Source organism: Muntiacus reevesi, chromosome 12, assembly GCF_963930625.1.
Source record: "Muntiacus reevesi chromosome 12, mMunRee1.1, whole genome shotgun sequence".
Lineage (NCBI taxonomy): Eukaryota > Metazoa > Chordata > Mammalia > Artiodactyla > Cervidae > Muntiacus > Muntiacus reevesi.
Window position 1 is genome coordinate 40516278 of NC_089260.1, and position 25867 is coordinate 40542144.

At 36.8% G+C, this 25867-nt stretch overlaps 1 protein-coding gene across 2 annotated transcripts in view; it reads right to left on the reverse strand.

Moving 5' to 3' along the window:
• HNF4G (hepatocyte nuclear factor 4 gamma) overlaps positions 1-25867 on the reverse strand; it is a 128143-nt gene that overhangs the window by 69946 nt on the left and 32330 nt on the right. For both annotated transcript variants that reach the window (XM_065902713.1, XM_065902712.1), the window contains exon 2: positions 9206-9259. The gene's annotated coding sequence lies outside the window, so the exon portion shown is untranslated. The remainder of the gene's footprint in view (positions 1-9205; positions 9260-25867) is intronic.

Here is a 25867-nt window from a genome sequence, read left to right on the forward strand (position 1 = left end):
GCAAGCATATAAGGTGCTCAGAAAAAGCAGCAAAAAAGGAAAACAACTCTAATACATATCATTACCTCTTTCAAGATTAACACAAGAAGGTCACTTTATTTTTTTTTTTTTTTTTAACAAATAGGGGAGAAAGGAAGGGGGAGAAGGCAGGATTCTTGTTCAAAAATCAAGGGTAGGTGCAGCCACTGTGAAAAATAGTCTGACTTATAAAGTCCATATTACTCTGACTCCCAGCTTGGTCTCTGGTCTCACACAGAGCCTCTGCCTTACACTTTATAGTCCAGCTGCTGCTGCTGGTAAGTCGCTTCAGTCGTGTCTGACTCTGTGCAACCCCATAGACGGCAGCGCATGGATTCTCCAGGCGAGAATACTGGAGTGGGTTGCCATTTCCTTCTCCAATGCATGAAAGTGAAAAGTGAAAGTGAAGTCGCTCAGTCGTGTCCGACTCCTAGTGACCCCATGGACTGCAGCCTACAAGGCTCCTCTGTCCATGGGGTTTTCCAGGCAAGAGTACTGGAGTGGGTTGCCATTGCCTTCTCCTAAGAAGGTCACTTTAAACCCCTCCCAAATTTCCAGCTGAGACTTTTGATTTCTTCTAGGCAAGTGGCTAATTTGTTTGCTCTTCAATAACTACAGTACAACTGTGAAATGTCCCTTAATCTCCTTCTTGTTCTGAAAGGCATTTATATAATACTGCAGAGCATCAAGTAGGGAATTCTGAGGTTAAGATTTTACCTTTGAAGGTACCCACTTACAATTTGATCATCTTGAAAATATTGTCACACTGCTCTTTGAGAGTCCAGTTTGTTCTAGTTTTTAATCAATATCATATTGTTAGTCAAGTCTATATAAAAAGGCTGTCTGAACACGTCCAACAACATTCACTAAATTTTACTCAAAAATTTAGTGATTTTATTCAAAAATTACATGAACAAAGGTGCAAGTAAACAGACGGGGTTCATGTTAGGCAGTGAAAACATGAGTATGTGTGCGATTCAGAGGCATAGAAAGTGGATGGCACATATTTTTGTTGTTCTGGCACTTTTTGGTTTTTATTTTTGGATGTTTCCAAAAATTAAAATTTTCATTAAAAATTCAGAGGTACAATTTTTATCAAAACAAAATAACACTGAGCTTAAATTTCCCTGCGGACAGTCTCCAGGAAATCCCATTAAGGCTGTGAGTTGTGTATGTGTGTTTAGTCATATCCGACTCTTTTGTCACTTCATGGACTGTAGCTCAGCAGGCTCCTCTCCATGGGATTTTTCAGGCAAGAATGCTGGAGTGGGTTGCCACTTCCCTCTCCAGGGGATCTTCCCGAATCAGGAATCGAACCCACATGTCCAGTGACTCCAGCGTTGCAGACGGATCCTTTACCTGTTGAGCCATAAGGCTATGCTCCCAGAATGGCACGTGTCCTCTCCAGAGGTGCTCTCTCATTGCATCATTAGCTTCTACCCATCTCCCTACTCCAGCTAGTCCCTGTCGGAATTAGAGATGGCAACTCTTCAAATACCTAAAAATCACGATATAATGAAGAACAGGTATATACCTCCACAACAATGTTAACATACTGTTATTGAAATTCCAAGGAAGGAGAGTTTTCTTGGCTATCACAGAGACATCCATAGAGTTAGACCTTGAAGAAAGTGGAATTGTGACTGTGGAAAGGGGGCAGATGGGCATTCCCTCCGCAAAGGCCTGGAATGCAAGGCGGTGGTGATCTGTATGTTTGATTCTAGAAGAGGAATTGAAACAAATGAATCATAAAAATGCTATAGGTAGGAGGAATTCCAGATGTAATCTAGTCCAGGGGCTTTTCAAATTTTTACCTCTGGAAGTATTTTCCAAGCTAATTTCAAGCATAGGTAAAATACAAACTTTTTAGGAGACTTTTTAGGAGACTAAAGCACTCCTGATCTGCAGGACTTGGCAGAACATGGAAAATCAACAGCCTAATTCCATCCCGCATGAGAAAGGAATCCAGAGAAATGAAGTAACTCACTCAAGCTCATTACGAGGTTTTTGAGAACAAGAGTCCTTTACTTATTTTGCAGTGATGTGTATAACTCAATGAATTACCTCAGCTATATTTTCTGGCAGGGTTCAAGAAAAATAAGGTAAAATATTATTCAAATACCATACTTCAATATGAAAAAATTAATAATGATTGACAGTTTTTACATCTACCTGAATTTTGTTTTAATTCAAATCTACCTTTATAATCCACTCTTGATTTGATTGCTGAAAATGATCTTTTAATATAAAACTGAAAATCAGAAAGAAGACCTATACTTGCTCTCAAAGTACAGTCACAATGCAGGATTTGGCCTGTTTTGCTGTTTGAAACTTTCAATATTCATCATGGTTGCACAGGCTGAGTAATCAAAATGTGGCACTGTGCTCAAAGAAGTGGAGATTATTTTCTCCAAATTTAAATTTAATTTCACTATACATATTTGACACTTATCAATTAACATAGGAAAGCATTGTGTTGTCATTAATCGTGGAAAATCACTTTTCATTATTTAGATTAATAAAGTAAAAATTGCCTTATATATATGTAGATCAATGGACAGCAAGGAGATCAAACCAGTCAATCCTAAAGGAAATCAACCTTGAATATTCATTGGAAGGACTGATGCTGAAGCTGAAGCTTCAACACTCTGGCCACCTGATAAGAGCCAACTCATGAGAAAAGACCTGATGCTGGGAAAGATTAAGGACAGGGAGGAGAATGGGGAGACAGAGGATGAGATGGTTGACTGGCATCATCGAATTAATGGACATGAGTTTGAGCAAGTTCTGGGAGTTGGTGATGGACAGAGAAGCCTGCTGTGCTGCAGTCCACGGGGTTGCAAAGAGTCAGACAGGACTGAGTGACTGAACGACAAGGCAGTTAAACATGCATTCGCTAGAAATGACACTGTTTTCAAAGTCCACAGTATTTTTGCAAAAATAAAACTCTTATCTAAGCACACACACACATACACACACACACAAAACTAAAAAGAATATTAGGAATTGAAAAGAGTATTTTTAATGTTTTTCAGTTTATTATAATATGTTCTTTTACATCTGCATCCATGATAGTTAAACAAATGTAGACTATTTGTCATATTTTCTTTTGTTATCCAGCTCCTGAATCAAAATATTCATTGAACAAAAAAGTACTCATACACAGTACAACTATTTCTTTACACAAAACATACACATACCTAAAGTCATTAAAAACAAGTGATGGAACCTCGTTGATGACATAGGCTGGTACTATTTTTTAGACCTACCTTATCTCTATTATTTTTGTGCCATCAATAAATGTACAGATCTAAACAATCTCCTTAAGTTCAAATCCTGGTTCCACCACTTATATGACCTCAGGAAATATACCCAAATTCTTTTTGCCTCTATCTCCCTCTGTATACGAAAGGAACAACATCCAAATATAACTGAGCAGTAAATATGTTAACACATGTGAACTGCTTAGTGTGGTGGCTGGCATCTTTAAAACAGTGTGAGTTATTACTATTAGTCTGAAACTATAAACAATGAAAAATTCATACATGTTCTTCTTTCAAAGGTTCTTCTTTCTGGATGTTTAGAAGAACATCCAGACAGTCTACATGAATTATAAAACTGTAAACAATGTAGATTAAAAAAAAAAAAATCTTAAAGAAATGCTTAAACCACCATACAATGTTGTTTTTCCCCTCCTTGCTTTCTTAGAGGGGGAAAATCTGCTGAATTTCTGACACCTCTTGAAATATAATCTTTAGGTTACACAATCCAGAATTGCATATCTGGATAAAAGAGACACAAAGTATCAGAAACTGCTGAACAGTCTCCACAGAAAAGACTACTAAAAAATTATCCTCTTCTAAAGACAAAGCACCTGATTCTATACAGTTTGCATTTGAGAACTGCATTATCAGTGAAATATGCAAGGAAAAAAAAGGCTTGGCTTCATCTAAAGTAGCCTGCTTTTTAGATGCATGAATCTGCTGACTGTTCAAGGACAATCATTTCTACTTCCTTGAGGTAAAAACAATCATTTGCCTTTATTCATAAGAAAAGCTGTGAGATATAATCTAAGAGGTGGACTTATCTCCTAACAGGGGTTGCAGCTTGGAAAGAGACAATTTAGAGAGTTGCATTTGAAAGGAGAATATTGAGCTTAACAGACAGTGAGGGATAGTTCTGCACTGTGCCTTCTGCAAGGCCTTTTTCTCATTTAATCCTAACCAGATTTTATACAGTGATGGGTTATTGTCCTCAGTTTCACAAATAAGAAAACAGACTCAAAAGGGTACAGTAACTTAAGGAAAGACATAGACTATTCACAATACTAAGATCCTAACCTAAATTTATTTGGTACCAAAATGGATTCTCACGTCACCACACCACGTTTGGGAACCCTAGAGTCTAATAAGCCACATTCTTTAATTTTTAGAGTGAATTCATAGCTCCTGCATTCCCAGACTCAGCAGCCAGCTCTTACCTAGCTATGAGTTTCATTGTCTTCATTAAAAGAAACATATATGTTAGAAACTTTACTGTGTAAGACCTGGATTTTGGAATCCATACCACAACAAGTTTTAAAACCTTAGAATGCTTGGGGAAGTCTCAGTGGAGCTCTAATATCCATGAATTCCTTAAAAGATTTTCATCCTTTGTCCTCAAAATCATTTAAATTTCAATATATATTTATGTAAACTCATGAACCAACAGAACATTTTTTAATAATTTTTATAGCAGTGCAAATGGTGATACAAATCAAAATGCAAGGTCTAATAGAATCATGAACCCTCAGTTTAGTTTCATTTAACTTGGATATTGATCCTATTTTGAACATTTATATACTCAGAAAATTATTTTTCTTTCTTGGATATTCATTGCCTTTATGCCCCATGTACATTATGTTTCCAAGTTCAGTCAAGTGGATTAACTGTTCTTCAATTTTTGCATATACAAAGAGACTTTACTTGAAGGATTTGATTCTAAATATATATAATGCAATAGGGCATCCCCTGGTGGCACAGTAATAAAAAACCCACCTGCCAATGCATCTCAATGAAGGAGACGCAAGAGACGTGGGTTCGATCACTGGGTCGGGAAGATCCTCTGGAGGAGGAACCCACTCTGGTATTCTTGCCTGGGAAATTCCATGAACAGAGGAGCCTGACAGGCTACAGTCCATGGAATAGCAAAGAATTGCCCATGACTGAGCAACTGAACATTCACGTGGGCATACATAAAGAAATATACAATAGTAATAGTACTTCTCTTCACAGTGTGATTTTAACAAATGTTTTAGCACTGAAAGTCCCTGGTTTAAAAAATTAACATAAAAATCCTTTCAAAATGTAATGGCTGGCTTTGACCTCAGGGAACATGTGCATATATCAAGTCAGGTGGCTTCCTTTTCAATTTCAGGACAATCTAAAAAGACAAAATCTATAAGATTCTTGAAGTTTAACCTGGCAAACAGTTCTGTTTTACCTTACAAACTCTAGTAAAGGTGTTATCAGCAAAACTGACAAGGTGTTGATAAAGCCAGTAGGGGGCTAATTAACTTTAAAGCTAAATACAAAGTCTTTAATTTCATTTTGAAATAGTTGAGTCAAATTATCAAGCACTACATTAAATAAAACTTTTATGTTTAGTTTTCAAACTAAATCTGCTCATGAATATTAGAAATATTAATACTTTGGTGAAAAAAGTGAAAGTGTTTGTTGCTCAGTCATGTTACTTGTAACACACCAATTCTGTTATGTATTAATACTTTGGTGGGGGTCACTTACTCCTCGCCCATTATGTTTCTGTGAAACTGAATTTGTCTCCTTGTCTCAGGCCAGGAGAAGAGGTGAAGGGACTTAACTGGTAGGCAAATTTGGGAAGAATAATCAAGGGTGTATAGCCCCAATCATGCCCTCTTTTGGGGGAAGCAAGCTGCCTACAAGCTTCCATAGAGGGTCACACAGAAAGGAATTCCTACTATCTGAATTCTTGATAAACTATGACATGAATAAATTACAGTATATATAAAACAGCAAAGACATAATTTAAAAAATTATGCTTCAATATGTTATCTTCTCACAAATCCTAAAACACATAACCAGGTTAATTTTGCCAATGAGTTCAGCCTAACAAGTGTAAAAAATCCATAAGCCCAATATTGATGTTGATACTAAGATATATACTCAAACTCAGAAGCTGAAAAATTTGCATTAGAAGCTAAAGGTAAATTAGAAAGTCTCACACAAAGTGCCAGCTACATATGCTTAACACATATTTTAGTTTCTATTCTACAATAAAAATTGTATTTCTACAGTTTATTGTAAATGAAAAATAAGACTGGGAACTGGGTATTACCTTCTTGGCACTTTACAATAAAAACAATAAATGAATAAATAAAAAACCTCATTGAAGCTGTAGGTTTCCAGTGCTCATCAATATAACTGATCCATGAGCCATTAGTGGGTCATAAAATAAGAAAGCTCAATAAAATAATCATAATCTCACATGTTTATTTAGTTCTGAGACTTAAATGATGGACCTTTGTACCTGACCATGCCTAGAGACAGTTTCATTATATACACACACACACACAAATGCACACACAAACATGCTTATGCTCATGGTCTCTCTTTCTCTTAATTATGTAAACTCACATACACACATGTTCATGGGACATCTATAAATACATCATAGCTTTTCTTTCATAAACAACAAAGGGCTGTTGTTTAGTTTTCTTTTAAAAATAAATGGTTTAATTTTTATGCATTTTATTAGTTTAATTTTATGGATTTAATTTTTAAATGGATGCTATTTAAATTATAATGTGTAATTCTTGACCTCTGAATTGCCTCTGAATGGCAGATAAACCCACATGAAAAAGAGATTCCTCTTAGGTGAACACACTTTGACACTTTATAACTATATTTCTAGCACCTGAACTTGTTTCAACATTATCAAGTTCTTTTAAGTAGGTTTTCAGGACATGAAATTCAAGATTTTCATACGATAGTCTTCTTTCTAACTTCCTAACTGACACACAACTTGGTATATATAATTATAATTTCTCAAGTAACAGAAAAGTTTAGGACAAGTTGAGGGGGAATCAGGACATGCTTCCTACAAAGAAAATTAAATATCTTTACATACTTAATGATGTCTCTTTTTAGTAATACAAAATTAGTAGGCTAATGCCACATCATGATTTGAACTGTTTTCCCTAGCTAATCTTCAACTCATAAAAAGCAATGTTTATTGACTGTCTTTCTTCAAGTTTCTCTTATCCACAAGCAGTAACTGCTCCCATCCCTTCTGGTCTTAATCATTCGATTTCAGAAAAAAAGAATTATCTTCCTTCGCAGGAAGGAAGTGAAATTCTTTCACTAGAATTTTGGTTCTTCTTTAGATTCATTTCTAATCCATATCTAGAAGCCTTTTCTGTTGACTCACCCTGGTTGACCACAAAGATTTTCATCTCCTCCCTACCTTAACAAAATAGGATAACTCTATTATCCTACCTTTTTGTCCTTAATATTTTTTTTCTTAGATGGCAGTTCTAAGACATTGTTTACTATCTGAGTTCCATTTAATCATCACCCACTCACTCGTTTTTAACCTCTTTCCACTCTAGTCATGCCAAGAAACTTTTTCTTTACGGTTGTCATCAGTCAAGGCCACAATTTCCTTAGCCTGTGCTGACTTTTTTACATAGTCCTCAATCTGGTCTTTCCAATTCCAATTAAGTTTATTCTTATCTGACAGATTAATCTTTCTACTGTGTAGTTTGGTTAAATCTTCTTAATTTTGAGACAGTGGAGGACAGAAGATTCTTAATGATTTTTCAATAGCTAAAGATTCAGGAATTGATGCTTTTGAACTGATCATGTTGGAGAAAACTCTTGAGAGTCCCTTGGACTACAAGGGGCTCAAACCAGTCAACACTAAAGGAGATCAGCCTTCAACCCTGAATGTTCATTGGAAGGACTGATGCTGAAGCTGAAACTCCAATACTTTGGCCACCTCATGCAAAGAACTGACTCCATGGAAAAGACCCTGATGCTGGGGAAGATTGAAGGCGGGAGAAGAAGGGGATGACAGAGGATGAGATGGTTGGATGACATCACTGACCCTATGGACATGAGTTTGAGCAAGCTCTGGTGATTGGTAATGGACAGGAAAGCCTGGTGTGCTGCAGTCCATGGGGTTGCAAAGAGTCAGACACAACTGAGCAACTGAACTGAACTGAACTGAAAGAATCAGGTGTATATTTCTTCCCCTAAATAAGTTTTATCATGATTAACTATTCTTTTTTTTTTTTTTTGAAACTTCAGAAGTTTTTATTTTTTTTCTCTCTTTTTTTTTTCCATTTATTTTTATTAGTTGGAGGCTAATTACTTTACAATATTGTAGTGGTGTTTGCCATACATTGACATGAATCAGTACTTCTGTTTAGCAAAACCATTAAAGCATTCACGTATTCTATAAAGCATTCACATATCTGCCTCAAACTTTACCATCCCCTTTGTGTAAGACAGTATCTTTCAAACATCCTTAACTATGACCTACAGTGAGACATACATTTTAAGTTGTCACCAAGTATACACAAAATTATACACATGTATTTTATATCAGTATCACATAAATCTATACAATTTCCAGGACATAATGACACTCTATAAGTTTGAATAGGTAAATCATAATCCATTAAACTTATTTCATCACCCAGTAATGAAGTACAACCCACTTTTTAAACACCCTGTTCTAGATTATCTAAATCTTTGCCCTGTTTCTAGATTTGATTCAATTGTATACTTCATTAAGCCATATTCATTCATTCCGTTCAAGAAGACAAGTAGTTATCCCAGTTGGATGTCAGGCATTTCTGTATGCACCGGGAACAAAATGACAATGAACAAACAAGTCCCCCCACCCCACCTCAGGGAGTCTGCCATGTCCACCCTCAAAGGATAACAAAGTATTTACCTATTCTAACCATTTCACAGCTGTATCATGCGCCTTTATATTTCCTCATCTTTCATATCTAAATTCTATATCTACAAGCAGACAGTGATATCCTTCAGAGAGAAGAATCTCAATTTTGCATGTTGCCTTCTGGACCCTCACAAGGTAAGGGGAACCATACAGTAAGGGCAAAAAAACTACTAAGTGCAATCCTTAGCTCATCACTTACCAGTCTGCAAGTTCAGGCCAGTCACTCAACTTCTCTCAAATGCAGTTTTCTCATCTGTAAAATGAGAGGGTGGAGTCACATAAGCAGTTTTCAAATTTTACTGCACAAAATCTTCAGGACTCAGTGGAGATTCCAAAGCATGACAATAAAGGGTCTCTACTCAGAATAGAGGATCCCCATCTCCTGCCTCAAGTACAACTTACAACTTTGTTTTTAAAAGAGTCTTGATGCTTTAAAAGAAAAGTCAGCTTGCTAAGCCCCAAGATTTTGCAATCATGTGCTCATCTTGTCCATAGTTCAAGGAAGAATAAGGTAGGAAGAACAGAGGGACTGTGGGAGGAAGAGAAGAGAGAAGAGAAAACAGTTTTAATAGGGAGTAAACTACTATGTTTCAGGAACTATGTTAGGATTGGTATAAATGGTACCTTACTTTTCTGTACTCAACAATTTCACAAGGTAGGGATTTATTAGGCCCCTTTTACACACAAGGAAAATGAAGTTCAGAAAGGTCAGATAACTTGATCAAGTACCTAATATAGAAACAGTGAGGCCAAAATCTATTCTTCCATCATTTCAAGTTTCCTTTAAAGGAAGCTAACACAGATATTACATTTGTTTTTTAAGTTTTTTAAAACTTTTCTTTAGATTTCACCTGACTGGATCCTCACAACTTTGAGGAATATACTTCAGCATTATCCTTATTTTGCCAGTTAGGAAATCATGCTTCAGAGGAATGAAAGTGATCTGCCTATAACTGAATTCAACAAGGGCGAAGATGGAATGAAATAGCTGAATTCATATCCTGTGCTCTTTCCATACACCAAATTGCCTCCTTTAAAAGAAACAGAAATAGGGAAACAATAAGAGGGAAGGAGGCAGAGAGGATGGGACAGGTGGAGAATTATAACAATTCCACTGCCTACTTAAGATGGCTAGTGAATCAGATAATTTAATGGAAAGCACCTTGAAAAATCTGAATCATTGTATCAATGTGTCATCTTTATTAACTATTCATACAATGTGCATTAAAGACGACATTTTATATGTTGGTAAAACTCCATGTGGTAATTGCAAATATATAAGAGCTATGTAATGAATTAATTACTTAGACAATACAATAGAAACTCATATAAAAGAGGGACAATCTGACACTCTCAAGATTATGATACAAGAATTGGTTACCTATGCCGGCTTTCTGTTCATGATATACAGTCCATACTGGCAGTAGAATAATTCAAATTTTCAATTTTTCTTGGATTTCATCACAAACTCAATCAAAGCATGAAAGTCAGTATTTTAATATCCTTGCACCATGTGAAAAATAATAGCATGCTCTACTACCTGAACTCTTAGAGCATTTTTTATTTTGATTGTCTTCCCATTATACTGAGATACTGTCAGGACTTTATCAGGAAGATCATCCCAACAAACTAGAACATTATTAAGGTTCCAGCAGTGCAGTAACTCACTGAATGTATGAGTGATTAAAAGCCATACAGTTGTGACAAGGACCATAAGGAGATCAGACAAAGACGCTACATGTCTTTAAAAGGAAAAAAAGAAAAAAAAAAGAGGACTAGAATGATTTAACCCCTTGTCTCTTCTACCAGTACTAAAGCTGCAGTATTATTTGATCAATATTTAAAGCCTTGTGTTACTGGATTCCTTAGAAGAAACAATATCCAAAGGTCAAAACAGGAAAATACAATTAGCACAGAATTACAGCATACCTACTGGCTTGTCGAGTCGCCAGCGTTCCAAAAATCATATTTAACATATAACATGATGCTCTGGCATGAGTAAGACATTACTGCTTTTGTAATTTATCACTGACTACAGCTACACTTTTTTATTTCATTGGATTATTTGTACTTAGAAATATATTCCCATTTCATTTGACATTCAGAAACCTATTAATTAAATACTTCCTACTTGCCAGACACTGCATTGTTCATGGGAAATACAGTGGAAACTGAGAATAGATGTTCTTTGGAGGAATGAACAATTCAGGGTGAGAGAGAAAGAGCTAAATTAATTTTAAAAATAGAATATGATTGAAAAAATGCCTATGCCATATAGTTAAATAAACCAATCTTTAAAAACAAACATAGTATCAAAATGTTAACTGCATTTTCTTAAGCAGAGAACAGTGATTGATATAGACTTTATTATCTCCTTTACATTATATATGTCACTTCATTTTTATAGTCTTTTTTCTTAATACTTTTATAATCTAAAGTAAAGAATCCAAGAAAGAAATTCTTTAATGGGTATTTGGGTAGAACGCTATGAAAACCCCAGAAGACCTGTGACTAAGGCGGGCAAAGCCTGGGGGCAGAAGTGACATCTAAACTGGTTCTGGACGGTGAATCGGGGTTTACTAAGTGGAGGAGAGAGTAGATGATGGTCAAGAACATGGGAGAATCATCTAGAAGGTTTGGAAGTCGGTATTCCACGTAGTTTGAGTGGCAGATAGAGGAGAGGAGGTGGAAGCTGGAGGTTCCCCAGGTAAGAGTTCAAATTCTAAAGAGCTGGATGTATGCAGATGCTATCCTAGAAACCTGCAGCTTTCAGTCCGTGCAGAGCCAGGGTCCTAGCAGTTGAGGCCTCCAAATGTGGGACACTCTCAGATTCTTTTCTGTAAGGTACTTTGGGCACCAAACATCTGTGAGGAAAAACTCTTGGTTAAAGATGAAAACTTCGAATGGAGTAAAAATGGAGTGAGGGGATTTGAAAGGTGCACTGAGTTGGAACCAACAGGGTCTGTTCACCAGGGATGCTAAAGAAGAAAAACTTAACTTGAAGATCACAGAGAGATCTGGTGATGGGAAATTAAAGAGCAACATAATTAATATAAATGAAGAACTGATGAAATAACAGTGCATACTGAGGATAAGGTCTCTGAAGAATATTGGCTGGACGATTTGAAACACAGATCTTTTTTTTTTTTTTTTTTTTGTGGTTGTAACACAGATCTTATATTCATGAGACAGTCTGAAGACCTTTCCCATCTGATTTTCACCACTAAGATTCAATCAGTCCATCCTAAAGGAGATCAGTCCTGGGTGTTCATTGGAAGGACTGATGCTGAAGCTGAAACTCCAATACTTTGGCCACCTCATGCAAAGAGTTGACTCATTGGAAAAGACCCTGATGCTGGGAGGGATTGGGGGCAGAAGTAGAAGGGGATGACAGAGGATGAGATGGCTGGATGGCATCAAACCGACTCGATGGACATGAGTTTGAGTAAACTCCGGGAGTTTGTGATGGACAGGGAGGCCTGGCATGCTGCGATTCATGGGGTCGCAAAGAGTCGGACACGACTGAACTGAACTGAACCGAACTAAAGGTAAAGTGAGTAAGTGAGGGCTTCCCTGGTGGCTCAGCAGTAAAGAATCCACCTGCCAAGGCAGGAGACATGGGTTCAGTCTCTGGGTCGGGAAGACACCCTGGATAAGGAAATGGCAGCCCATTCCAGTATTCTTGCCTGGAAAATTACATGATCAGAGAACATTGGCGGGCTACAGTCCACAGGGTTTACAAAAGAATCGGACACGATTTAGTGACTAAACAACAAAAGAAAAGAAGTAACACTTTTAATCTTGTAAATGAAACTCTTTAAAATTTCGTGTGAAGTTTCTGATAACAGCAAAATAAACAAAAAGGCACTTGCATCAAGAATACTTGTATTTCTATTCATATACTTTCCTCCTGATATAAAATGGATTACTGTCCCAATTTTTCAGTTTCTTACACTAGGACTTACACCCTGTGCTATTCAATTTTATAGTGCCTCCCACTGTGGGGGAGATATACTTCCTCACTCCACTCATGTTGGACTTGGCCATGCAATTGCTTTGACTAATAGAATGTTAGTGGACATGGTGTAACAAAAACTTTAGCTGATGGCATGGCTTGGCTTGCTCTCTCCTGCACCTATGCTCTGCCACAAAAAGAAAACACACCACTCTTCTACTGCTCCTTCAGCCTGAACCTCAGACCTGAAACCTAACCAGAAGCCTGAAGTGTAGACTTAACCCAAGGGAGCCTCACCTAGATCATCCACTTTACACCCCCGGGAGTGTAAAAACATATAAAACATCAATAAGTCACTGAGCATTTTATGATTTTGTATTGTAATAATAGCTGATTAGTACAGCTTTTCCTTTATCTCCAAGTGAAGAAAATGAAGGGTTTTTTTTTTTTTCCTCCCATAATATTTTGGTAAGGACTCTGCCTCCAATGTAGGAGACCTGGATTCAATCCCTGGATCAGGAAGATCCCCTGGAGAAGGGAATGGCAACCTACCCTAGAATTCTTGCCTGGAAAATCCCATGGACGGAGGAGCCTGGTGGTCTATAGTCCAAAAGGCAGTTTGGACATGACTGAGTGACTAACACACATGTAAAATCATAATATACCTGTTAAGATACATATTATGTGAAATAATACCATGCAGAAAACCCCAAAAGTTTGAAGATAATACCAGCAGATAAAGGGATACGTCATGTTCATGAATAAGGTTACTCAATAAATCAGGGTTTTCACTTCTTTGCAAATTAATCAACAAAGTTACAGCATTTCCAATTAAAATGCAAGCATGATATTTTTGTGAATATCAATAAAGTCATTCTAAGTATTTTTAAATTCATTCTAAGTATATAGTATTGAAAAGAATAAGAGTAGCTAAGACAGTCTTGAAGACAATATCTTATTTGATTTTATGCACAAAATGGTATTTTTTAGTTTAAAAAATTAATATAAATTTAAAAATATAAATAATTACAGAACTAGAAAGAGACCTTACAGATTAAACATACAATAACCAAAACATAAAATGCACCTGAAGACTAAAAAGTAAGCAACAAGATATTTTTTATGCAAAGATTAAAAGTGGAAAAGGAATAAAAAGATGAAATAAAAGACAAGAGATGAAAACTAATCTAGGACATCCAACTAATAGAGATGAGAATGAGAAAATAAAAACAAATGGGAAAAAAGAAATCATCAAAGAAAAAACTAGAAAATATCCCCAGATTAAAACAAGACAATAAGTTTCAAAATTCAACAGGCTATGGGAATTCAAACGCTATGAGTGAAAAAAGGCCCACATCCACATCCTTTTGAAATTTTGGGATACTGCACTCTGAGACTGAGAGAAAAACATGTAGAGCTTCACATGGGAAATTTTCAGGGAGAAAAAAAAAACCTCTGAGACTTTAAGGGGAAAAATGAAATAAGGATAAGGTAACAGCAAATTTATAGCAGGAAGCAAAACAAAACACAATTCAGGATAAAAATAAACCTGTAGGAAAAAGTTAAGGCCCAGATATAAAGCAAATGTAAATTTGGAATGATGTCAAGCAATGGACTTAAAAAATAGACAAAAACGAGTCTCCTCGGACATGGTGAACTTTTTTCCTAGTGTGTCCTAGGCTTCCTGGCACTGGCCTCTATCTAAGAACACAGCACACTAGTTGTGACTTGGCGTTACACAATGTTTGTGGAGTGCCAACACTGTTTAAAGGACTTCCCTGATAGCTCAGTTGGTAAAGAATCTACCTGCAGTGCAGAAGACCCTGGTTTGATTCCTGGGTAGGGAAGATCGTTAGAGAAGGGCTAGGTTACCCACTCCAGTATTTTGGGGCTTCCCTTGTGGCTCAGCTGGTAAAGAATCCACCTGCAATGCAGGAGGCCTGGGTTCAATCTCTGGGTTAGGAAGATCCCCTGGAGAAGGGAAAGGCTAGCCACTCCAGTATTCTGGCCTGAAGAATTCCAGGGTTGCAAAGAGTCAGGGAAGCCCAAGAATACTGGAACGGGTACCCTATCCCTTTTCCAGCAGATCTTCCCCACCCAAGAATGGAATTGGGGTCTACCAATCAAGGAAACTCAGAAAGACAGGACTAATCAACTTTCACTTTCAACACTGTTTACACATTTCCAACATTTAGTCAATATGTTTAAAAAAAAAAAAAGAAGACAGTCATAGAAAGAATCAAAATATAAACACCTTGACAATATAAAAGTTAAGTTGACTAAAAACATTAGCCTGAGGGGGAAGGAGAAGTGGAGGGCTGGGTAGAAAGTGAACAGTATAGATTTGTTGGGAAAAAAAGAAATAAACGTTTACCTACATTATTTTGAGTTATAAATTAATTGATAAAAAAACAAAACTAAAAATATAAATGTCAAATATTGAGAGCAGGGACATGGAAAGGTGGGGTAAGCAAAGTGAGACAGATCCTCAAGTTTCACATCATAAGTCAACAAAATCAGTTCAAAGTTGATGGTCATGTGATCAAGAATTGCAGAGCAGCAGTCCAGAGGAAAACAATTTAAAATCCACAGGTAGGAATTAACCTCTGAGAACATGATTAGAGTGAGGGAATGATAAGGCAAAAACAGTACTGGCGTTATAACTCTCCTAAAACATGGGATTGTGATTTACCTTAACAAAACATTTTTAAAAGACTGACACATTTCCCCTGAAACTACTAGGTGTACACTTACAATAACAAACAATATAGAAAACTTCACCTTAAATAACTAAGTACCTAAAATGGGATGAGATAAAACTATCATCAGGTTAATGAATTAATTCAAAATGCCCAAATTTAACATTACAGTAAAAAACAAAGCAGGCTTCAATACTAAAAAAAAAAAAAAGAGGGAATATTGAGCAGCAGCATATTATCTGTAGACCATCTACCAGCTAACTGTTTAAATAGGCTTCCGGTTGTTACAAGAGCTTCCCTGGTGGCTCAGATGGTAGAGTCTGCTTGCAATGCAGGAGACCTGGGTTCCATCCCAGAGTAGGGAAAATCCCCTGGAGAAGGAAATGGCAACCCACTCCAGTATTCTTGCCTGGAGAAATCCATGGACAAAGGAGCCTGGCAGGCTACAGTCCATGGGATCACAAAGAGTCAGACTGACTAACACACACACACACACACACACACCTCAGTTGTTATAAGGATAAACTTTGGTATAATTTACCACCATACAATTCCAAAGAAATGGTACTAAGAGATTTGTCTCAGGTTGTACAGGTAGTCAATGATGGAGTAAGACTTTTTCTGAAATAAACCACTTCATTATATACATACTATATACTATATACATAGTACATAATATATACATATTACATACTATATACATAGTACATAATATATACATATTACATACTGTCATCATTTTAGTGATCATTAATCTTACTGATTAACATTTGGGGCTACTAAGTTCTAATATCTAAGTATTAATTTTTTTTTCATATGTTGGTTCAAAGTATTAATTTTAAAATACTGCACAGTACATTTATCTAGATCTACTTTAGCTTCCATGGTAGGCAAGATAATGACCTTTTGAAGATACTCTAATCCCTGGAAGCTGTATGATTACATTACCTTACATGGCGAAGTGACTGCAGATGTGATATGTGTTAGTTTCACAGTCGTGCCCAACTTTGTGACCCCATGGACTGTAGCCCGCCAGGCTCCTCTGTCAATGGGATTTCCCAGGCAAGACTACTGGAATGACTTGCCATTCCCTCCTCCAGGGCATCTTTCAACCCAGGCATTGAACCCAGGTCTCCTGCACTGCAGGCAGATTCTTTACCATCTGAGCCACCAGGAAAGCACTCATGAAGCAGAAATAATGAAGAGTCTTTAAATAAGGAGATTATCCTAGATAATCTGGGTGGGCCCAATGTAGTTATAAGAGTTCTTTTTAAAAAAATCTTTATTTTATATAGGAATATAGCCAGTTAACAATGTTGTTTCAGGTGGACAACAAAGGGACTCAGTCATACATGTATCCATTCTCCCCCAAACTCCCGTCCCATCCAGGCTACCGCCTAACACTGGGCAGAATTCCCTGTCCTTTATAGTAGGACCTTGTTGGTTACCCGTTCTAAATATAGCAGAGTGTACAGGTCAATCCCAACTCCCTAAATATCCCTTCTCCCGATTCTTCCCCCCAGCAACCATAAGTTTATTCTCTATGAGTCTGCTTCTATTTCATAAATTAGTGTATTTGTATCATTTCTTTTTAGATTCCACATATAAGGGATAGCATATGGTATTTCTCCTTCTCTGACTTCATTCAGCATGACATTCTCTATGTGCATCCATTTTGCTTCAAATGGCATTATTTTATCTTTTTAATGCCAGTGTAATATTCCAAGAGTTATTAAAACATGGGACAGGGAGACAAGAGAGTCAGAAAAGAAGATGCAATGACAGGAATAAAGGTTAGAGTTATGGGGTTCTAGGTTTTGAAGACGGAAGACGGGGCCATGAGCCAAGGAATGGAGGAGGACCGTAGAAGCAGAAAAAGGCATGAGAATGTGTTCTCCCCTAGAGCCTCCAGAGGAATGCAGCCTTACTGACACCTCGAATCTAGTTCAATCCCTCATGGGACTTCTGACCTCCAGAGCTGTAAAATAATAAACCTGTGCTATGTCAAGCCACTCAGATTGTGGTAACTTGTTACAATAGAATTAAGAAGCTAATACAGAATCTTCTCCAGAATCAGAAAAGATCTGGGCTTAAGCCTTGTCTCTGCTATGTGATTTTCAGCAAGATTCCTAACCTCTATAAACCTCTGGCTTCTTTATCTGCAAAGGTGAATTTATAAAAGACACATATTCAGGCAAGTTTGGTGACTATTAATCTACAGTTAGATTTCACTAAAATATTAGTATTAAGTACTAATTGTAGAAGAAAAAAGTAAATTTTTAAGAAAAAAATAGTTGATTGTTTTTTGCTTCCAAACCCCCAAAGTTAGCTAGCCAGTGAGTCTTCATAACATATTGTCTACAAGTTGAAATATGAAGAGGGAAAACTCCTTCAATATTGAAACCACTTCATGATTTGAGCTTATTCAGTCTACTCCTTTAATATCCAGCCTCTTTGGGGAAGAGGCAATATCCTTGACTAGCTATAAATTTATGAGTGTAGTTGTTTTTATGGCTCTGAATGTAATAGAACCTAAGTAAATACTGATAAGTTCTCTATTCTTCTGAGAAGTTTCCACCCACATAATATTGTCCTATCATTGGAAATCCCCACAGTTTTGATAAGAATGAAGGTAAGAACTCTTTTATATATAACACTTGTCAATTAGAATCAGAACAACATTCATCACTTTACTTGGAAAGGCTATGGGGTTTTTAAAAACCCACTTGAAGTCTATATAATGAAATTTTGCCCTTATTGTCTTTTGAGTGACTTCAGCTGGTTTGGGAGGTTAAGGCTGGTTTTCAAGTTTATTTTTTTCAAGCATCCTATAACATGGTTTGCATTTATAGATTAAGTAGTAAACTGAATTAAAGGAAATAAGCATTTTCCATCACCACAATCTCCCCACGTAAATAGACTAAATTTGAAAACCACATTCATTTTCCAATATAAGGCTAGGTACTGTCTTCATGAACTAGGCCTATAGCAAACTATATTAACTCTTTCAAACCACTTAGTTACCAGTCATTTTCAGGAATTCACAGTGTTCCTGTGAATTGGAACACAGTGTTTTTAAAGATATTTTTTTTCTCAGATGCAATGTATTGATTTAACCTTTCCTTGTACAGGATCATAACACGGCACAAGTTAATTAGTATCCAGGAGACCTCACAAAGAGGTGAGTTCTCACTGAAAATCATGATCACTATAAAAAGTATAAAGTGTGACTGAGGAAAAATGATTACAAAATTCCCCCAATTTTTCATGGCATATGGTTTTTTAGCTGCAAGACACCACCTATGTCATCTGTAAAACAACTCTTTAGGGAACCATTATTGATATTGACCAAAAGATCTTTCAGATCTTACATGGTTATTTTGCTGCAGCTCTAAAAAAATTTCTGCTTTGGGTGTTTCTTATCTAGAATGTGAGGATGAATTTCATATATCACCAAACAGAAAAGCCCCTGTATCCTGTATGAAGCCAATAGGTGTTCAACAAATAGTTACAGAGTTTCATACACTTATGTGGCCATATACATGCAAACGCACACACACACGTTTACTAATTTAGAGATGGGGAACTTATTTTAGACTGCTAGCACTCTGAAAACAAGTGCCAGTCAATCCCATTATCAGTAGCTGGATCATTCCAATGGATTGGAGGTGTTATAGACTGAATGTTCATGCTCCTGAAATTCAGATGTTGAAACCCTAATTTCTATATAATGGTATTGACAGGCAAAATCTTTGGGAAGTTATTAGGTCATGAAGGTGTAATCCTTATGAATGGGATTAGAGCCCTTATAAGAAGAGGCCAGAAAGTTGGCTAGTTATCTTTCTGCCATGTAAGGATACAGCAAGAAGTCAGTTGTCTGCAACCCTGAAGAGGGTTGCCATGATGCTGGACTTTCAGCCTCCAGAACTGTGAGAAATAAACATTCATTGTTCAGTCACCCAGTCTACAATAATTTGTTAGAGCAGCCAGGAGGCTAAGACAGGAGGCTATGAATAAACAGTATATGATTAAATGTATAAATGAACAAACATTTCCTGAATGAAGATATACATGAATTAGTTACTTGATTTTTAAACAAGGACACAGCAGAGTTTATTTCTCTTTGCTAATATGAAGCCAAAGTACACAGTACATTTATAAACACCACTACACAAGCAACATTATTAAGACTAGAATAAATATTTTATTATCCAGAATCCCAACAAGGCGGCTATTTTTTTCACACTGCTATTGATTTTCTGATCATATTTTATATTGTTTATTTGTTTAGTGCAGAGAAATTAGAATTTTCTAAATAATGAGAAAAAATCAGACACAAGTTTAAAATTTTGCACATAAATTAGGTCTTAAATTTTTGACAGGCCACAGTGATCTCTCCTTCCTAAGGACTCATGACACTCATGAATATCATACTAGTGAGGGATGCAGTCGCATACATACTGCTACAAGACACATTTGATATTATTTAGCCTACATCCTATTCAATTTTATATGCTATTCACCAAGCTATTCGGCTGGCAAAAACATTCACTTGGGTTTTTCAGAAAAACACAAACTAACTTTTTGGCCAACCCAATACTATGAAGCTCCTTCTCATTAAAGAACAGGAATTATGTCTCTATTTATAATGCCACCCTGCCTAGAAGTATGTGAAGGATAGGCAGATAGGTAGGCAGATAGATGACAGATAGGCATATACATAAACATTTGTTGAATGAACATCAAATGAATGTAGTCACTGTAAGTAGCTACAAAAAAAAAAAGGTAAAAATTTAAAATGTGTAATATTTTATATTGTATCCTGAATATAATTACTATAGCTTGTTTCATAATTTTAAGATAAAAAATCATTACTGTCCCTTAAAGTTATCATTTTAAGATAATCAGAATTTTTACATTCATATTTTATCAAATCATAATAGCTTGAAATACCAGAAAATCATTAGGAAATTAAAACCAAGTAAGAGAGATTATTATTATTCTCTGTAACTTTTGCTTTTGACTTAATAGCATAGGTGAAGTGAAAACTGTTCTAAACTTTGACCCATTTACTATGCTGAAGCAACATGAACTCTGCCCCCGAACACCAACCTGTAAGGGGAGGTTATTGCCTCTTCCCACGAGGGCGTAAATTCAATCAAATAAATGTAACACATATAATGGGCATTTAGGAAACAAGTAAATAATGAACAAACAAACAAACAAATAAATGAAGAAGACATAATTCCTGGCTTCAAGGAACTTACAGGATACTGGTGACATTCATATATTAATATATCTGAATCATCAAAGTCAGAACAGGTTTTTGTTTTGTGTTTCAGTAGAAATCACCAAAATTTGATCCCTGCTTCCTTTGGGAAAATGAAGTCTTTGAAAAACAACTCTGTCTCTTTTCTTCTCTGTGTTTCCCTTATTTTGACAACTATCCCTCCAAAAGTAGATAAAAGGTAGTTTATTAAATATACACAGTGGCCTTCTTTATCCTATTTCCTTCCTTCCTAATTATTTTAAAATTAGGACATTTGAGTTTAATCATGTTTTCCTAATAATATAGGGCTTCCCTGTTGATTCAGAGAACCCACCTGCCAATGCAGGGGATATAAACTCGATCCCTGAGTCAGGAAGATACCCTGGAGGAGGAAAGAGAAACCCACTCCACTATTCTTGCCTGTGAAATCCCATGGACTAGGAAGTCTGGTGGGCTGCAGTCCATGGGGTTGCAGAGTTGGACATGACTGAGCAACAGAGCACGCACGCATGAACACACAGGCACGCACACATGTATATACATACGTATGTATGTGTATATATATACACACACACACATACACATATATATACATACACATGTGTATGTACACACATACCTATATATGCATGCTGCTGCTGCTAAGTCGCATCAGTCGTGTCCAACCCTGTGCAACCCCACAGATGGCAGCCCACCAGGCTCCTCCGTCCCTGGGATTCTCCAGGCAAGAACACTGGAGTGGGTTGCCATTTCCTTCTCCATATATATATGCATATATGCTTTTAAAAACATAACCATTCTTTCATTTTATATACTGCATCTGAAACAAACTCATTTTGATCATTCCTCAGAAAGGAGAAACTAATTTCTGCTGCAGTAATATCAGTAATGGCAAGTGTTTATTTTCTTAAATATTTCCACTGTCTAACAGCCTTCCCTGGTGTCTCAGAAGGTAAAGAATCCGCCTATGATGCAGGAGACCCAGGTTTGATCCCCTGGGTCAAGAAGATCCTCCGGAGAAGGAAATAATAAATCATTCCAGTATCCTTGCCTGGGAAATCACATGGACAGAGAAGCCTGGCGGGCTAGAGACCGTGGGGTCACAAAGAGTCGAACATGACTCAGCGACAAACATGAGTAACACTACTTGGTAATTCTATCACTAGATTAATAATCCAATCCTGAGGCTTTTGAATCCAGCCTAGAGATGATGCCAATCTCTCCATCAATTCCTGAGGGCCCATGACCTAAAGGCCCACCTGTTCAGCTATCATCTTAGTTCTCTTCAAGTCAAGGTGACTTGATTGTGCTAAAAAAGGGTGTAGTGGCAGGGGGTTAATGCACATCCTTCTCTCCTCACTTTCTCTTAGATCAAGGGGCAGGTAAGAGATACAGTTCTTCATCATGAAAACCAATGCAACATGTATTCTCTTTATAACTGGCCAGCAGAACAGTTCATCACTATAACATAGGGCCTTGAAATCCACTCTGAATACTTCAGATACTTGGTAAATGGCTAAATTAATTAATTAGTCAGTGGATCTCTTCTGGATATATCAGAGACTTGGTAAATATTTAAATTAACTAGTTCAAATTTAAGATATTTAAATTAACTGATTCTTCATCCTATGTGCCTTTTATAAAGGGTGTTAATTTTATCATTTTCAGAATAGCAAGAATAGATTTAAGTTATCATCCCAGTAAGAACTATATTTCCTGTACTTTCTAAGGAAATACTGGAGTCAATTCTTTATGTTCCATTTTCTAAAAAAGGAATTAGGCCTAAAGATGGCCCAGATAAGATATAACATTAAGTAAAAACTTGAAATGAAAGCTAAGCAATCCAAGAAAACTCAGAAAGTGCTACATTTTTCAGAGGATTGTGCTTTATGGAAAATAGAAAAAGGTTTAAAAAAATCTCCAGCATACAAATCATCAAATGCTATCACAGTCCTTTAAGTCTCTCCTTGAACTGCAATACATCTCTTTGCTCATACCACCCTCAAACTTAGAAGTTTGGGAGGTGCTCAATGCATTCAAAATTAACCTTCTACTTTTTGTTTCCTTCCTTAGTAATAATATGAATGTTATTCTGAATAATTCAATTAAGGTCTTATAGAGAGAATAAGAACTCTAAAGGACTGAAAATGAGTCTTTTAGGTATATGAGGTTATGGGCAGGTTTAAAAAATATTGTGTCCTTCAGAACAAAGAAATGTCAGATAAAAAATGTGTTTTATAGTTTCCACAACCACTTAGTCAATTATGTTCAGAAAACAGAAAAGTTTGTACAACTTGCTACAAACCAGTTCTGCTTTAGAATACCTAATTCCATAGACTTATTACTCTCTTCAATTAGAACTTTTTGTTTTTGCTTTTGGTTTGGTATCATTTAGGTTTTTTTAGGGAGATGAGATTAAATCAGTTTTCATAGAGAAAATGTGCAAATATTGCAACTGCTAATATTTTAAAAGCAGCTAAAGTAACTTACAGAAGAAACTGTGTTATTAGTACATGCTGGTCACTTTTTAGAAATCATCTTAACATCCAACCAGAAAATATAGACGCAATTACCACCTCTGTGCACTTTTTCAGTTGTTTCAATAACTGAATGACATGGTGGATATGTCTGCAAAAATCAAACACAGAACTGAAATAATTTATCAAGATAAATGTTAGTAGAACATTTTCTCAAATTACTTACACATTTCATTTTGCTATAGTTTAAACTGAGTTATCCAGAAAATCATAGTTCAATGTTCCTACATAACAGGAAACTCCAGGTTGTAGCAATTGATTTAATTGTTCTCTGGAGTATACATTACCTGAACATTAATCACTGTTTTGTTGGCACTGTTGAATATGTGTGTGACTAGAGATACTAATATTTCATGAAACATTTTTTAAGCATCAATCATTTCCTATCTGTCTAGAACAATGTGATTACCTAAATACAAATAAACAATATATCTCTAATTAAAAAAATATGGAAGAGCTATATGTGATATAACATTTAGGTTAAAAAAAAAGTTCATAAATTTTCTGTTCTCAAAAATTACATTTTGTAACAGAAACAGATGCACAGACTTTGAAAACGACCTTATGGTTGCTGGGGGGATGGTTGGAGAGAAGGGATAGTGAGCTTGCAATGGACTAGTACATACCGCTACATTTAAAATGAATAACCAACAAGGACCTACTATAGAGCACAGGGAACTCGGCTCAATAATGTGATGGGGCAACCTGGATGGGAAGGGAGTTTGGGGGAGAATGGATACATGTATATGTACCATTGAGTTCCTTCCCTCTTGACCTGAAACTATCACAACATCATCTGTTATTTGGTTATGCTCTGATACAAAATAAAAAGCTTCAAAAAAAGAAACAAACTACATTTTGGGTTCTCACAAATAGTACAGTTATCTGTTACTAATTTTTTGGGAAGGCAGTCTCCAAAAGTCTTACTGTCAGTGTTTTAGTACCCTGATGGTTGATATACTTAATTTGGAAGAACTATTTGTTTGTTTTTTGATGAAATAGAAAATGCATTTGAGGCATATGTTATTTGCACAGAACAGACAGGTGTGGGCGTTAAATAGGGAAGGAGGGACTCAATACCAGTATTTCATTTTTCATATATGACTGACACTCTTACCTTGTTCCTTCCAAAATCCTAATATTTATAGTAACATACATATGTACGAGTGTTTCTAAGTAGTTCACTTTTTGATAGCAGTATGTTCTTATATGATTCCTTTCATTCAGGCAGAAAATAGGTGTTTCAAGATGCCATAGGCAAGGTTCTCCTCGAAGTGCTGGGGATAGAGCAGTGAATAAGGACGACAAAGCACCTGCTCCATTGGACCTCATTTTTGTGAGCAAGAAAGTGAAAATGTTAATTTCTCAGTTGTGTCTCCCTCTTTGTGACTCCATGAACTCTAGACCACCAGGGTTCTCTGTCCCTGGAATTCTCCAGGCAAGAATGCTAGAGTGAGGTGTCATTCCCTTCTCCAGGGGATCTTCCTGACCTAGGATAGAACTCGGGTCTCCTGCATTGCATGCTGAGGCTTCCGTGTTAGCTCAGTAGGTAAAGAATCCACCTGTAAAGCAGGAGACCCTGGCTTGATTCCTGGGTGGGAAAGATCTGCTAGAGAAGGGATAGGCTACCCACTCCAGTATTCTTGAGCTTCCCTAGTGGCTCAGTTGGTGAAGAATCCACCTGCAATGAAGGAGGCCTGGGTTCGATCCCTGGGTTGGGAAGATCCCCTGGAGAAGGGAAAGGCTACCCACTCCAGTATTCTGGCCTGGAGAATTCCATGGACTGAATAGTCCATGGGGTCACAAAGAGTCAGAAATGACTGAGTGACTTTCACTTTCTCCTGCATTGCAGGCAGATTCTTTACCATCAGGGAAGCGTGAACAAGAGGGGTACTATAAAATCCATATCAAAATATTAGTGCCTACATGGCTTCCTTGGTTGTTCAGTCAATAAAGAGTCTGCCTGAAATGCAGGAGACCCTGGTTCAATACCTGGGTCAGGAGAATGCCCTGGAGAAGGAAATGGTAACCCATTCTGGGAAAGCCCATGGACACAGGAGCCTGGTGGGCTACAGTCCATGGGGTCACAAGAGTCAGACACAACTAAGCAACTAAACCTACTTATCTAAATACAACAAAGATAAATGAAATGATGACATGATAACATGATGAAGGCGATTTTCAATGTAACTTGAGAAAAATTTTAAGAATTTTACAATAGGCAAGATCTCAGCAAATAAGTGGGGAGCAAAGGGCTACTGGGTGGAACTCTTTCCATGGTATGCAGCAGCTGCACTGAAGCAGTGGGAACTTCAGGCAGGCCAAAGTGACTGAAGAACAAGAGGGTCGTCAGCTGGAGTTCTTAGGATGTCCTAGGAAATGTACCATCCATTTTACACTT